The following is a 14014-nucleotide window of genomic DNA, read 5'->3' as shown; positions in this document are numbered from 1 at the left end:
GGCAATTGCCTCAGGAGGCCATCACTGTTGCCTCAGGCAGCGCAGGGTTTATCTCCTCAGACAAAGGTGGAAAGGCTGATGGCAGCATGGGTTGGGGAGGGGATGTTGCCACTACTGGGGATGGGGAAGCTGTTTCTTCTGGCAGAAAAGGTTCATCAGCATTTACAAACTCAGTGTCCCCAGCTTCATCAGGGGCCTCCCTCACATTCCCATTCCAAGTTTCAGGGTCAGCCCCTCCCATGATAAGAGCTTGTGTCTGCTTTTCCACAATTTCAGCTCTTTCTCTGCAGGAGATATGACTCTAATTCAGGGCAATCTTAGCAGATTTGAGGCTCAGTATCTGCCTCTGAAGCCAGGAGATAGAATCCCTGAGTTCATCATTTTCTTTCATAATTTTGTCCACTGAACTTAGGAGCAACCAACCAGCTTCATTATGTTCCTTGGTTCTCCATATATGGTTAGTATGTATTTATTTACTACCTAACTTGTCTACTAATACGTAAGTTCTGAAGGGCACAGATTTCTGTGTCCTTTTTTCACCTCATACAACATTTGGCACAGAGTAGGTGCTCAGTAGATTTTGTTGAAAGATCAAGTGAATGAACTTGGCTCACAGTTTTCTTTTTTTGTCTCAGAAAGTCTGTATCATCTCGCATTTTTACTCCATAGCCATGGGCCAGAATCAAAATGAAGTGTGTGTGGCTGGCCTAGTACAAATAACCTCCTACCTAAGAGGAAGAAGTGCACTTAGTGCTGGTTTGTTGGTGCCATCACCCCAGAGATGGTGCCCTGCTTTGCAGGGGGCTTATCCCAGGTAAAATCCCACTGGGCCTGAGGCTTTGGTGCTGGCGTATCATCCAGTTGTGCCCTTTTGCCATTGGGTGTCTGTTGACAAACGAGTCTTATCTGCCATCTATAACTGCCTGTCCTTGTTTAACTTTCTGGAAGATGGATGTCTCATGGCTTTGCTTTTGAATTCCGCCTCTTTGACTTAAAGGGGATGAAGGGGCAGGAACAACAAAGGCTGTTTAGAATTTAGTCTTCTCAATTGTTTGATCCAGTAAATAGATAAATAAAAAAGGGGGAGGAGAAAAGAAAAGTAAAAAAGAGACTGGGCTGAGCTCTACAGTTGTAGGTCCCCTATGGGTTCGGCTGACATGAGCCCAATTTTGGTGGAGGCCTGTGCACCTGTGAGGAGTTAATAAGAAAAGTTCAGAAATGGCTTCTCCCACAAGGGCTCCGATTAGGACCCCACAGAGGCAGTGCCACTCCCGTCTCCTGGCAAGTTCTAATGATGGGATTTATCTCAGCAGGTTGTATTTGAAGACACTCCACCGCTTTCTTAGGAGTAGGAGGCATTCTAGGTGGCCTTCCTGCTCAGCTGCCTTTGGGCTGTTAGATTTTGAAACTGTTCCTGGAAGTAATAGTACAAAAGCATGAATAAAAATACTGACCGAGCAGGGGTGTATTTCCAATGGGCCCCATTTAGGAGGAAGTCAGTATGAATCTACTGGAGAATCGGAGGATGTTATTGATCATGAAGTTCAATCCCTCACTTCTCAGATGGGAAGACTGGGATCCACCGAGGGCCTCTGAAGGGACACTCAGCTCAGACCACCTAGGAGAATATGGCATTGGGCAGGATGACACCACTTGTCTAAGTGGCAGTGTGGTGTGGTTATGTTGTTGTGCAATTCTGAGTGGGCTCTGCATCCTGATTCTGGCTCTGCTTCTTACTGATTATGTGAGTTTGGGCAAACCTACCAAAGGTTCCTGTCCTCCCTGTTTCCTTATCTGTAAGATGGAAACAAGGATTGCACCTGCTGGTCAGGGTTGCTGTTGAGGTTTAAATGCATCAATACACACAATGTACTTAGAGAACATTCTGGGCCAAAGCAGCCTTAAGCAAGCATAAGATTTTATGATTATCAGAGTTTGCTTTTCCAGTTCCTTTCCAAAGCCCACTCCTAAGAACTGTCCTGTGAGGTCAGGATCAGACTCAGCCTGCAGAGGTGGGTGAATGGCTGATGTGATACCAATCACTTTTGTGCCACAGAGTCACCTGGAGCTACATGCCCAGTGCTCTGGTAGGCACTACCTGGACCAATATATATGTGCCAATATCAGAAAGAAGTCTGTTCCTAAAGAACCATTGGAAAGAGCCCCAGGTTGGGAGTTAAAGAACATGACTTCTAGAGGTGGGCCTCTCTCATGCCAACCACATAACCTTGATAAGTTGCTTCACCTTCACCAATCTGAGTCCTTCTCTGTCAGATGGAGAGGATGATCTTTACTCTGCCTTCCTTGGGATTCCAAAAGGATCAAGTGATTTATATACATGCACAAGGTGTTTGATTTCAGTGAAATGCTTCTGCTGAGGTGATGTAATAGTGGGAATGAAGTGGCGATTCACCCAAAGGACCCTTGATCGCATTCACCCCAATGAGAACTGGATGTTCACAGTGCTGAGAGCAGACAACAGAGGGATCCTGGAGAGACCTGCTGGATACCCAAATGGTGTAGCTAGAAGTCAGGAAAACCTGGACTTGAATCCCAGCTCTGCCATCTTCTAGCAGTGTGATCTTGCATAGGTTACTTAACATGACTGATAAAATCAAAATCCTAGTAACCTCATACGATGGTTGTAAGGAGTAGATAAATCATACATATGAAGTGCTCACAACCAGACCTGGTATAGTGTTCCCTGTAAGGATTGGCTGTGCTTGGTGAGATCAGCCAGCTCCGGGATCAGCCCTTGTCAAGCTGAGCTCCCGGGAGGATCCTGTTCACAGAGTCTGTCGTACAGGCAACTGATATGTAGATTAGCATTCCAATTCATCCATTTGGACAGTGTAACTGGCCTTTCTTGGGGAGACATACAACTCATGTCCAGCCCATCATTTCCTTGTGGGAAAGCTCCCCAGGAAAGCCAACTGGAAGCAGCTTCTTGCCTGGAAAGTGGAGTCTCAGGGCAAGAAGGGTAGCGAGCAGTATGCTTATATCAAGGGCATGATGTCCTGATGCCCCGATGGATGGATCCGTCTCCATGTGGCACCTGCACCAGGGGTTGGGAAGAGCTGTCGGCGGCCAGACTCTTTCTCCTGCTCTACAAACAACGCCATATTTCAATGCTCTGCCTTCCCTTCTCTATGTTACTTCCTGCTGAGTTACCTCCCTTATGTCTTTACATAAGCTCAGGCTCTTGATCTCACTTGCTTCTGGCCTATGACATCTTCTGGTTTTTGGGGCAGCCCCTATCTACCTGATGTTACCCCTTGTATATTGATGCTGCTAGTTTAGCTGTGTACAGCGTGCGCATTGTTTGCTCACCTCCCTACAGGGCCTCTAACTTCGTGAGACATGTCATGGTCTTGCTACTTCTAATCCACACACCAGTTTAATAGCTACAGGGAAAGGGCTGTACTTGTCAAAGCTCTTATTTAGAAACTGGCCTCTCACCTCTGCTGTTTAGGAAGGGGACTCAGAGCACCATGTGAGAGGTAATTGCTTCTTTCACGAGGCAGGGATCTGTATCTGTTTCATTCACTGATGCATCCCACGTGCCAGGACAGTACCAACCACAAAGTAGGCACTCAATTATATCTGTCAAATGAATAAAAGTTACTTATCAGGGTACCATCCCGTTTATCTCAGAATCAGGTCTTTGGCTGTTTGTAGGATGTAGCACGCCTTGGTCTCCTACTGGATAAAGTATTTTTGCCTGCAGCAGTGCAGGCTCTCCACACTCTGGAATAGCTCTTTGGGGCTTGGATTTCATTCTTATTCCTTTTCCTACCCAGTCCACTGATGTCATAGACCCTGGCTAAAAGCAGAGTTCCAATCCATTCATTCGTTTCCAGCCTTCAAATCCTTAGGTGACTTTCCATTGCTTTTGAAATAAAGTACACATTTCTCACTTGGGTAGTCAAGGCCTAGGATCTGCACCTGATATAGTCTTTCAAACTCAATCTCTACATGTTCCCCACAAATACTCTTGGTTGCATTTCAAATTGCATTGCTCAATGTTTTCCAGACGTCTCCCTCTTCTTCATATTGTGTCCTCTAGAATAATCTTCCCAACAAAATGATGTTTAGGGGGGATCTTGAGCACTGTAAGTGATTCCTCTGCCTGCTGGAACTTCCAGCTTTTTTTTTTTTTTTAAGACAGAGTTTCACTCTTGTTGTCCAGGCTGGAGTGCAATGGTGCAATCTTGGCTCACTGCAACCTCCAGCTCCAGAGGTCAAGTGATTCTCCTGCCTCAGCCTCCCGAGTAACTGGGATTACAGGCACCTGCCACCACGCCCAGCTAATTTCTGTATTTTCAGTAGAGATGGGGTTTCACCATGTTGGCCAGGCTGTGAACTCCTGACCTCAGGTGATCTGCCTGCGTTGGCCTCCCAAAGTGCTGGGATTACAGGCGTAAGGCACCGTGCCTGGCCCGACTCTAGCTTTTAAGAACTAGTCTGAGCTTGCAAGGACCCATCATCATGAACATCATTTTGTTCACAGAATTTCTTTTTTTTTTTTTTGAGACGGAGTCTTTTCTGTCACTATCTCGGCTCACTGCAAGCTCTGCCTCCCGGGTTACAGAATTTCTAACTAGCTCTCTATCTCTTCTTACCCTCTAGTATGTGCATTTGTACCTCGCTTTGTTTTCCTCAACTTTATGCTTGTTTCTGTAATTCCCTCATTCATTCCTACCTCTGTATGCTTGAAAGTTCTTTGAGGTTAAGGACTTGGTCCAAATTATATTTCCTTTCCCATCTCCATGCACATGGTACTCTCTCAGGAAATAGTGCAATTGAGCAACTATTGCATGAAGTTAACCATTCTCTAAGCATAGGTACTACCTCTGCACTTTACAATTCTTGCTTCTAATTTATTTCTAGGTTGCATGGACCTTACAAAAAGGAGTAACCTTTTTGAAAAGATTGGTTTGAAAAAAAAACCAAACAATTTCAAGCATCATTTGAAAGGGCTGCCAGACCAAAAAGCCAGCACATCTCAAGTCATTTTAAACATGCGACAATTCTCATTCTGATACTCAGAGTGGAAACTCAAAGTGTGGCTGCTTGCAAGTTAATGTCACTCTGGCCATTCCTTACACATTGATCATTCAAATAGAAGTCACATGTGGTTTTGTCTCAGCTCTAAGAAGGCCAAACATGAATTTCTCAAGCCTGCCCAAACAATCCCTCAGAAGAAAGATAGAGGTTGGATCATTTGTTCATACAGTTTGATTAGCTAACACACATTTTATAGTACTTGAAGGGTTGTTGAAAAGGAGTTCCTGTCTTATCACTAGAAGTTGAATTCTTGAACCTGTAAAATAAACTAGTTAGTTTGCATGTCTTTTTATTCCTTCCATGTCTTTAGATATACCTATTTCCAGACATGTTTTCAGAATGTATTTGGGAAGCCTGTGATTAAAGGATATTTTCTGGTATGGTATGAAGGCTGAGTCTCTTGACAATAACTTGGAGAAAAAGAATAAAATCTATTTTACATCAGCTGAATGTCTCTAATTGGGTCTTGAAGACCAAACAATTCCCTTCAATGCAGCTGGGGCTTTGGGTAGCCCCAAACCAATTAACTCAAATTATATAATTTTCTTCCCATCCCTACCCCCAAAGCTTGACTTACTTATTTAGTAAAGAGGAGGATTAGTGCAAGCACTAAGGAGCCATTCTCTGGCTGCCTGGCACAATATGTGAACTTACTTCTGGGCCAGCCAGAAGCATCCTGGCTGGGAAGAAAGGAAAAGGGGAAGCTGAAGTCAAGCCGTCTCCTTGGTGTGACTCTCCTCTTTCTTGGGATACAATGGAACTCAGCAGAAATATATTACTGGATTACCAAGCAGCAGAAAGCATGCTGGCCTTTAAATGGAAACAAGCAATCTTTAGCCCTCCTCAACCTCTGAAAATGTGCAGGAGCTAATTAAGGCAACAAAATCATGAGGTGATCAGAGAAGACCAGAGAAATTTGAATGGTTAGGGAGGAATCTGAACAGGTGTGGAAGTGTGGTGTGTCTAAAGGAGCAAAAAGCTTTACTAGAATAGATTTCATCTTTCTTCTGCTTCCAAATGATTTGTTAAACCTGGGGAGAGCATTGAACAAATAACAAAATTATGTAACAATTCCAAATGTATATTTTCCAAATTAAAAAAAAACCAATCATTTAAAAAGGCAGAATAATACCCTGCACTGCAACTATACCAAAATATGCTTAGTAAATTTTATTACAAAGCAGTTTAATTTTTTTTCTGTTTTATCTAGAGTACCACCTTTTGTGATCCTTGCAACAAGATACTAAATACCAAATTTGATAATTGTGAAATATAGATGAATTTAAAATAGTTTAGTTCTAATAAGAAAGAATAATTAATGGTACCTTGAGGTGGGCAGGTTTTTTTCAAGGGAGCCCTCTTTCGTATTTATTGGCCAGTGAAATCTCAGCTTCTAAGTGCTGACCTTTTATGTGCCAACAAGAGAAAGCAAATAGTAGACATGCCTCAATGTCTCCCTTCTTTTCTAAGCTTATAAAATACAGTACTGAACTTACCGTGGTATTTTCTCACACTTTCCTTTCTGAGGGGACCCTGCCCTGGATGCCGGTAGAATGGTTTTATACAACAGGCTTTCCTGATGTTCTAGGTCCTGGGAGTTATCTTCTAAGCTTGAGTTTTTTGTTCATACATCTGTCAAAAAGGAAAATCCAGTGAAATTAAAGTTCTCCAGGAAGCTACAAGTCTGTTTTCTTACAACTCGCTTGGGCAAAGTAGCATTTTATCTTCTGTTGATGTCACCACTTATCTGGGATTTTCTGAGATCTTTCATGGAGATTCTAGAGATTTGTTCATTGGTTTCCTTTAGAATCTACTGACCATCAGTGTAAACTCAGAGCTGGAGAGCCACATCCCTTGTCCTTTTGGGTCATGGTACCTATGACAAAGGCTTAGGCCTGTTCTGTTGAGAGTCTGTCTTTGGAGAGGGGGGTAGGTTCTTAAATTCAGGGCCAGAGTTCCAGGAAAGGTATTCAAGTAACACACAGAGCAAGGCTACCAATTAAAATAAAGGCAATAGACTTTCAAGTTCAAATTCTGAGAAGAACATTAACAATTATTTAGTCTACACTGTGATTTTAAAGAGAGAACCATGGTAGCCCAGGAGGGAGGGTGCCTTGTTCAAGGTCACATGGTGGCTTAGTGGTACCGCCTGACCAGAACTTGGTTCTCCTGATGCAACTGAAGAGCAATCTCTGGCTGTCAACGCTGATCACATCTCAATCATAGAAACATCTCACTTATTTTCTGACTTTATAGATCGCTAATGGCAGGAGAACCCTATGACTTACAAGTTGAGCTTTCACTTTGCTGGCCCTGGCTGGGCAGACTTGGCATCTGTGATTCAGGCTTTAAGGTGGAAAAACAGGGCATTACCAGTGCTTCTCTCCATTGAATGTACATTTGGGAGCTGTATTAACAAACATAACATTGCTACCTCTAGCTCTGAGCCTTAGCTGGCGCTCCACTTTGTACTGTTCACCAAAATCAAAGCACCGCTATGGTTTATTTTTTTAGATATCTTGAAAAGGATAATGTTTGACCACTCCTCTCCTTAGCTTTACCTCCATGTGCTGTGTGTAATGATCCAGAGAGAATCAATTGGACACTGCATTTTAAAGATAAGGATTGGGATTTTACTTCTGGGTAACCTGGTGACCCCAATCAATCTCTGTCTTACGAACTCTCTGAAGATTTGATGCTCCAGTCCGCAATCAAGTCCCAGCTTCCAAGAATGGCAACAGATGTTGCAATCCAAACACCTTTATTAACTATTTATCTTCAGATATATATCAACGATCTCTTGGCCAACAGAAACAGTGGCCTGCCCCTTAAATGGAAAATCACACTCTTTCATCTTCAAGCTATTTTACTTTATAATCCTTTTGAGAAGTTAAAAAGAGATCTATTAGGAAAGTAGCTCACAATAGATAATTGCTTTCAAAATTTGCCTTTTCTAAAAGTAGTTTTTATCTATACATTGAAAATATTGTTATTAAGTTGTATACCTCAACTATACAAAACATCCAATGGTATTTAGGGTAAGCAGATAACATAAAGTTATCTTTAACAGTGAAGATTTCAATGTTTGGCTTCCTTTGTTTTCTTATAAAACTTGCTGATTACATTTCATTTGCCAGACTTTGGCCCTGTTTGAACCAGAGCTTCAACACCATAAAAAATAATCCTTGCCACCTACTTGCCTTACAAGAATGTCATGAGGATTATAAATGATGGTGTAGTAATTTAAACACAGAATGAAACACAAGGCCAAAATATTTTAAGCAGGATCCTGTGTAATCCTTTGTAATTGAACTCATCAAGGTTTCATTCTACAGCAGAGTTCTTGCCTGAAGTTTATTGAGGTTATTCCACTGAGAGAAAAATAAACTATTGTGAGGTCAAAGAGGCTTCTTCTTCCTTGATTTAGCTCACTGGCTAAACTTGCTGAATTCCTCTCACATAGGTAGGCAGAGTGGGCAGTTTTTTGCTTCAAGGGCAGCGGTGAATTCACATGGAGATAATGAAGTTTAAGCTTCCAAGCGTTCTTAGTGCCATTTGTCTCCATAAAATTTACGAAAATCAGATATTTTAATCACGATTAGTTAAGAATGCAATTTTCACTCTGGCTTTCCTTCCATCATACTCAAGGGCTGTCAAGTGGGGTGAGAGTGGCTCCAAAGCAACTGTGCACTCTGGCTAAGGGAACCTTGAGTAGGGGATGCTTTAGTTTGGACTTCATGAAATATGAAGCATGTGGTACTTCATTAAACTTCATGCAATATGAAGTCCAAACTAAAGCATCCCCTACTCAAGGTTCCCTTAGGTAAGGCTGTCTTTTGCTGTCCGTCTGTGTACAATGACATTATTTCTAGCCTTGCTGATGTAGAAATGACTTCCAGGAACACTGTCCACACTGTGCTGACTCACCTGCTGCCATGGCACAGAGCTACAGACCAGACAGAGAACCTGTCAGGAATTAAACTAAACACTGGAGGTCGGAGGGTGATGGAGAAGAAGCAAGGTTTGCAAGGACCTAGAAACCAACTTATACAAAAAAGTGTCTAAGCATCACATGTACACGGATATAAAGGGATGAGTTCATTTCATTGACGTCTGGTCGAAGGAAAGTTCTCCCCTCTCAGGATTATACTTCATAGAGCATGGTTTATGATGTACATGTACTATGTTTTTTTCTTTTTAAATGGAAATCGTGTAAAATAGAAATCATCAGAATTTCTGTGTTTCTAGAAATGGAGGTATAGGACTGCTGCAAAAAGCAAGCACATCTAGTGAGAAATCAAGAATTTTATGCCCCCAACTTTCAATAATAAAGTAACAAACTCCAGCCAACTCTGCTAGTAGAATGAGTGATTTATCTTTCTATTATCTCTATTGAAAATAATACAGCAAAATCACTGTCATATTAAGTGGCAACCAAAAAGTGGTTAGTAAAAAATGTAGATTAAAAAAGTATTACAGGTGTACATGAAGCAGGAATTACTAAAAATACAGTTTAAAAAATTTTAATATGTTTATGGTATTTCTCAATTTTCTGAATAAATATTCACATTTATATCTATTTTTATTTATAACTTTTTGTGTTCTTTTTCTCACAAAAGGCCCATAAAATTGCGTGTGTTTCAGCCCTCACATATTTTGGATCTGCTCTGGGGTGGGGGTGGGAAGGTCAGGCATCAAAGCTCAGTCTTTCCTTAAAGATTATTTGATTCAGAAAGACCTTGGAGGCCAAGTACATCTCTGCTTCTTGCCTCCCTCCACCCGCTTCCCACTGTGTTTAAGAAAATGCAGGCTTTGAAGTGAAGCTGTCTGTCTATGATTACACAGCCTGTGCTTGGTGGAAATTGGACAAATCCATGCTTTAAGAATAGATTCTAGGATCTGCTGGTCAGAGAGACCAGCAGATAAAGGGACTGAAGCAGAAGCTGAGAGATACAGGTGTCAGTCTTGACTGCCACTGGCTGACGTGTGACCTTGAAGAAACTTCCTCTATTGGGCCTCGACTTCCCGTTTGTGCATGCAAGAAGGAGCCACCCTCCTATATTGGAAGTTATGGGCAGCCTCTGTGACAAAGGGAAGTCTGAGCAGAGGCTCAAAGGAAACCAAAGAGAGTCACTTGGATACCTGGGCCTTTCTATGAAGAGGGGAGTGTGCGTGGCATCTTGGAGGGCTGGCAGGGAGGCCAGCGTGCTCGGCTGGGTGAGCAAGGAGGGCAGAAGTAGGCCACGAGGCCAGACAGCCAGTGCAGGCCACAGCAAGGGAGTTTGCTCATGGGGAGAGGGGAGCCATTGGACCTGACGAACCTGGAGTGAGATGACCTGAAAGATATTTAAAATGATCACTCATGCTGCTGTGTGGAGGGAGGGTGGAGGCTAGATAGAAGGTGGCTGCAGGCCCCGTGCGTGGCTCATGCCTGTAATCTCAGCACTTTGGGAGGCGGAGGCAGGTAGATCGCTTGAGCCCAGGAGTTTGAGACCAGCCTGGACAACAAAGGGAGACCCCATCGCTACAGAAAACATAAAAATTAGCTGGGTGTAAGTGGTGTGTGCCTGTCTCAAGAGACTGAGACAGGAGGATTGCTTCAGCCTGGGAGGTCAAGGCTGTAGTGAGACACTGCACTCCAGCCTGGATGACAGAGCGAGACCGTATCTCTAAAAAATATTAAAAAGCCAGTGGAGAAGGTGCCGCCGATCACCTCCATCACAAGGCATAACGTGGCAAGTGCTCCAAAAGAGGCAGAGGGAAGCGGTGCTGGAAAGAATGAGCCGGACATTATCAAGCAGAGATGGCAGGCAGAAGGCATGAGAGTTTGCAGAGGAAATGGCATAAACAAAGATATGTGTGAGAAAAATGAAGGCCATGCTCACGGAAACAGTGCTGTGAAGTGACCGAGAGTGAGGATTCTGTGCCCTTGGAAGAGTTATTCAAACTTCCCATCCTTCAGTCTTCATTGTAAGTGGGGGCCAGTATCCTCATCTGCCTGGTAGAGGTCTGGCAATGAGCGTTGCCTGTGTAGTACTCTAGAGGTGCAGGTTGAATGGTAGCTTTCACTATTATGAGTTTATGGAATTTTTATGAAATGCCAAAAAGTTCCATGAGGCATAGAAATGTGATCAGCAGGAAGTCAGGCTGATAGCAAAGAGCCTTGAATGCCAGGCTGAAGAGACAAAAGGAGGGAGAGTTCCAGGCTTGGCCGGGCGCGGTGGCTCACACCTGTAATCCCAACACTTTGGGAGGCTGAGGCAGGCAGATCACGAGGTCAGGAGATCGAGATCATCCTGGCTAACACGGTGATACCCCATCTTTACTAAAAATACAAAAAACTAGCCGGGCGTGGTGGCGGCGCCTGTAGCCCCAGCTACTCGGGAGGCTGAGGCAGGAGAATGGCCTGAACCCGGGAGGCAGAGCTTGCAGTGAGCCGAGATCATGTCACTGCACTTCAGCCTGGGTGACAGAGCGAGGCTCCGTCTCAAAAAAAAAAAAAAAAAGAAAAAGAAAAAAAGAGTTCCAGGCTTGCCTTATTCTAAAAGTCACCAGAGGAGCTTCTGAAAATGAAATCCCTCATCCTCCTACTCTGACATGGGGCCCAGGGAACTGGATTTTAGCAAGAGTCCCTGGTGATTATTATGCTGATGCAGCTTAAGAAAAAAATGTTTTTAGCTTGAAGGTTGAAGGGGGCCTTGTCTTCAAACTGCTGAACTGATGGACCCATCTGCAAACCAACACACCGACTATTCCCAGTTCTCCTCATGCAAAGCCAGCAACTGCAAACTAGTTGGAGCTGACAGTTCGGGGAAGGAGGAAGCGTGTGGTCGGGGATTGAAGGAGAGTTTTGGGGACCTTTCGAGGAGGTAGGATTCCCCTGTGGCTGTGCAAGGTGGTGACCCAAGCTCATGTTCTCGTCGCAGCCCCAACGCTGCTAAGTCACTGTGTGTCACTTGGATGATTCTTGCCTCTTTTCTGAGCTGCAACTTCCTCCTCTGTTTAAAAAAACAGAAAGTCGAGAGGTCTGATTGGGCAAACTCTGAAGTCCCTTCCAGTTCCAAGTTTATCTGTTTATCAAACAGCCTAATCTTTGCAAAAGCACTTGCAATGGCTACAGCCTGGAGACAGTCTTTGCAAACTTTGCAAAGACTCAAGGCTTTGGAGGTTATGCAAAGGGCACTGAATACTCCTGCCATCAAGATAACAGAAGGAACCCTTCTCGGGGAGGGTTGTTCACATGCACCTCAGTACACGCAGATCTGAGAGCTGGGACTTGTCTGATTTAACCCTTATCACCCTGCACCATTTGGTGGAGCCAAGGTGGAAGCAGTTAGTCAGTTACCTCTGACTTTCTGGTGCTGGGAGCGTACTCAGCCCTTCCTTTTCCTGAAACAAGCCAACTGGATTTTAGTGCTGTCTGATTAGACGCTTCATGATTCTGTGGTGTGAAAAGTGAAGAAAATAAATGTCTTTGATTTCAGATAAATCACTTATGCACTCCAGGACTCAGTTTCTTTGTCTAAAAAATTTTCATTCCCTGAAAGAGGATACTTTTGTTTCTTAATTACCATCAAATTAGGATGGCACGACTTTTACTGAATTCTTTTTTTTTTCCTCCACAAAATTGAGAAATGGTCAGACATTTTAGGACCAGTTTAAACATAATAGCTTCATCCCAAGCAACAGGCTGGCTTTCTATTCACCTTACCTCTGTTAAAGGCATCTTTACATTCTGAGGCATCTTTGCATTTTGAGGCAGAAAGTGGTGACAGTGACTTCACTCAGGGCCTTTCTCCCTGGCGGTTTCCACGTACTTCTGCACACACAGATCTGAGGGATCTGACTTCACCTTTATCTCACTCATTGAGTTTTCAACTGAGTAGATTTGAGAAATATGAGAAATATCCGTCTAAAGAGTCACAACGATTTCTTGATATATTTTCTAAAGCAAAAGGTGGGGGAAAACGTTTGAGACTGTAATCCCTTGTTAATTTATTTTCTCGTTTCCAGATTCAAGGGTCTGGAGATGATAATTTGCAAAGGGGAAAAATGTAAACTCTCGGAAAACACACTGCTCAGGGTATAGGGGAGGAGGGTGCTGTGTGAGGAGTGGCTTGTGGCAACATGACGGCTAATGAAGAAGAGTTAGGGCATAGAGATTTTATGAAAAAGGCTGAAAGAGTGAAGGTGGATGGGAGTTCACCCCAGGACGCTCATCGCTTCTGGCTGGCTGGTCTTCTCCTGCCTCCTAAGGCAGCACCATTTTCCTTACACTGTTATTTTGCCCCCGGAGGCCTCCTTGTATATCCGCCCTCTCATCCGCTGAGGAAGGCATTAGTCTCCCTTAATAGCAAGGTTTGCTTTCCTTAGCCATGGCTTCCTGCTCCCTGAGCATCTGAGCCTGTGGTCTTGTCTGGGGGTCACCAGGGCACCCCACTCTCCCACCATGAAGCAGGGCACAGACAACAGAGGAGCCTTCCATAGGAGTCAGGTCCTGAGGACACCTTCCGTGTTCTCCCCACACAGCACGCTGGGTCCTCACCGGCGTCACCCTCTATATGCCAGGCAGAAGGACTTCTGGAATCCCCCCTTCAGCTGCTGAGGCCCACAGAGGAGTGGGTGAGAGGCTGACTGTCAGAGGTTGCTGAGAACCCGAGGTGCCTGAGAAGGGGTAGCTTGAGGTAGTCCCATCCAAGAGTGTCAACGTGCAGTTTCTATTTGACTGCGCAAAGTTCTGGTGACAAATATTTATTGAGGCCTCCTAAAAGCCCCGTGCTCAAGTGTGCTTGAGGGTATAAAGAGAAGAAAGAAATGTGGTTCAGGCCCTGGGGCACTAGAGGGCTGCTGGGGGAGACACACTGACTCCCTGGGCACCCTGAGAACCAGGCTTGCTTCGCTGCTGGGACACTGGAGACTTGCTTGGTAGAAGCCCAGGACTACCCCT

The sequence above is a fragment of the Chlorocebus sabaeus genome, chromosome 15, assembly GCF_047675955.1.
Source record: "Chlorocebus sabaeus isolate Y175 chromosome 15, mChlSab1.0.hap1, whole genome shotgun sequence".
NCBI classification, from domain to species: Eukaryota; Metazoa; Chordata; class Mammalia; order Primates; family Cercopithecidae; genus Chlorocebus; species Chlorocebus sabaeus.
The sequence above is the reverse complement of the archived record's forward strand: the minus strand, read 5'-3'. Positions refer to the sequence as shown.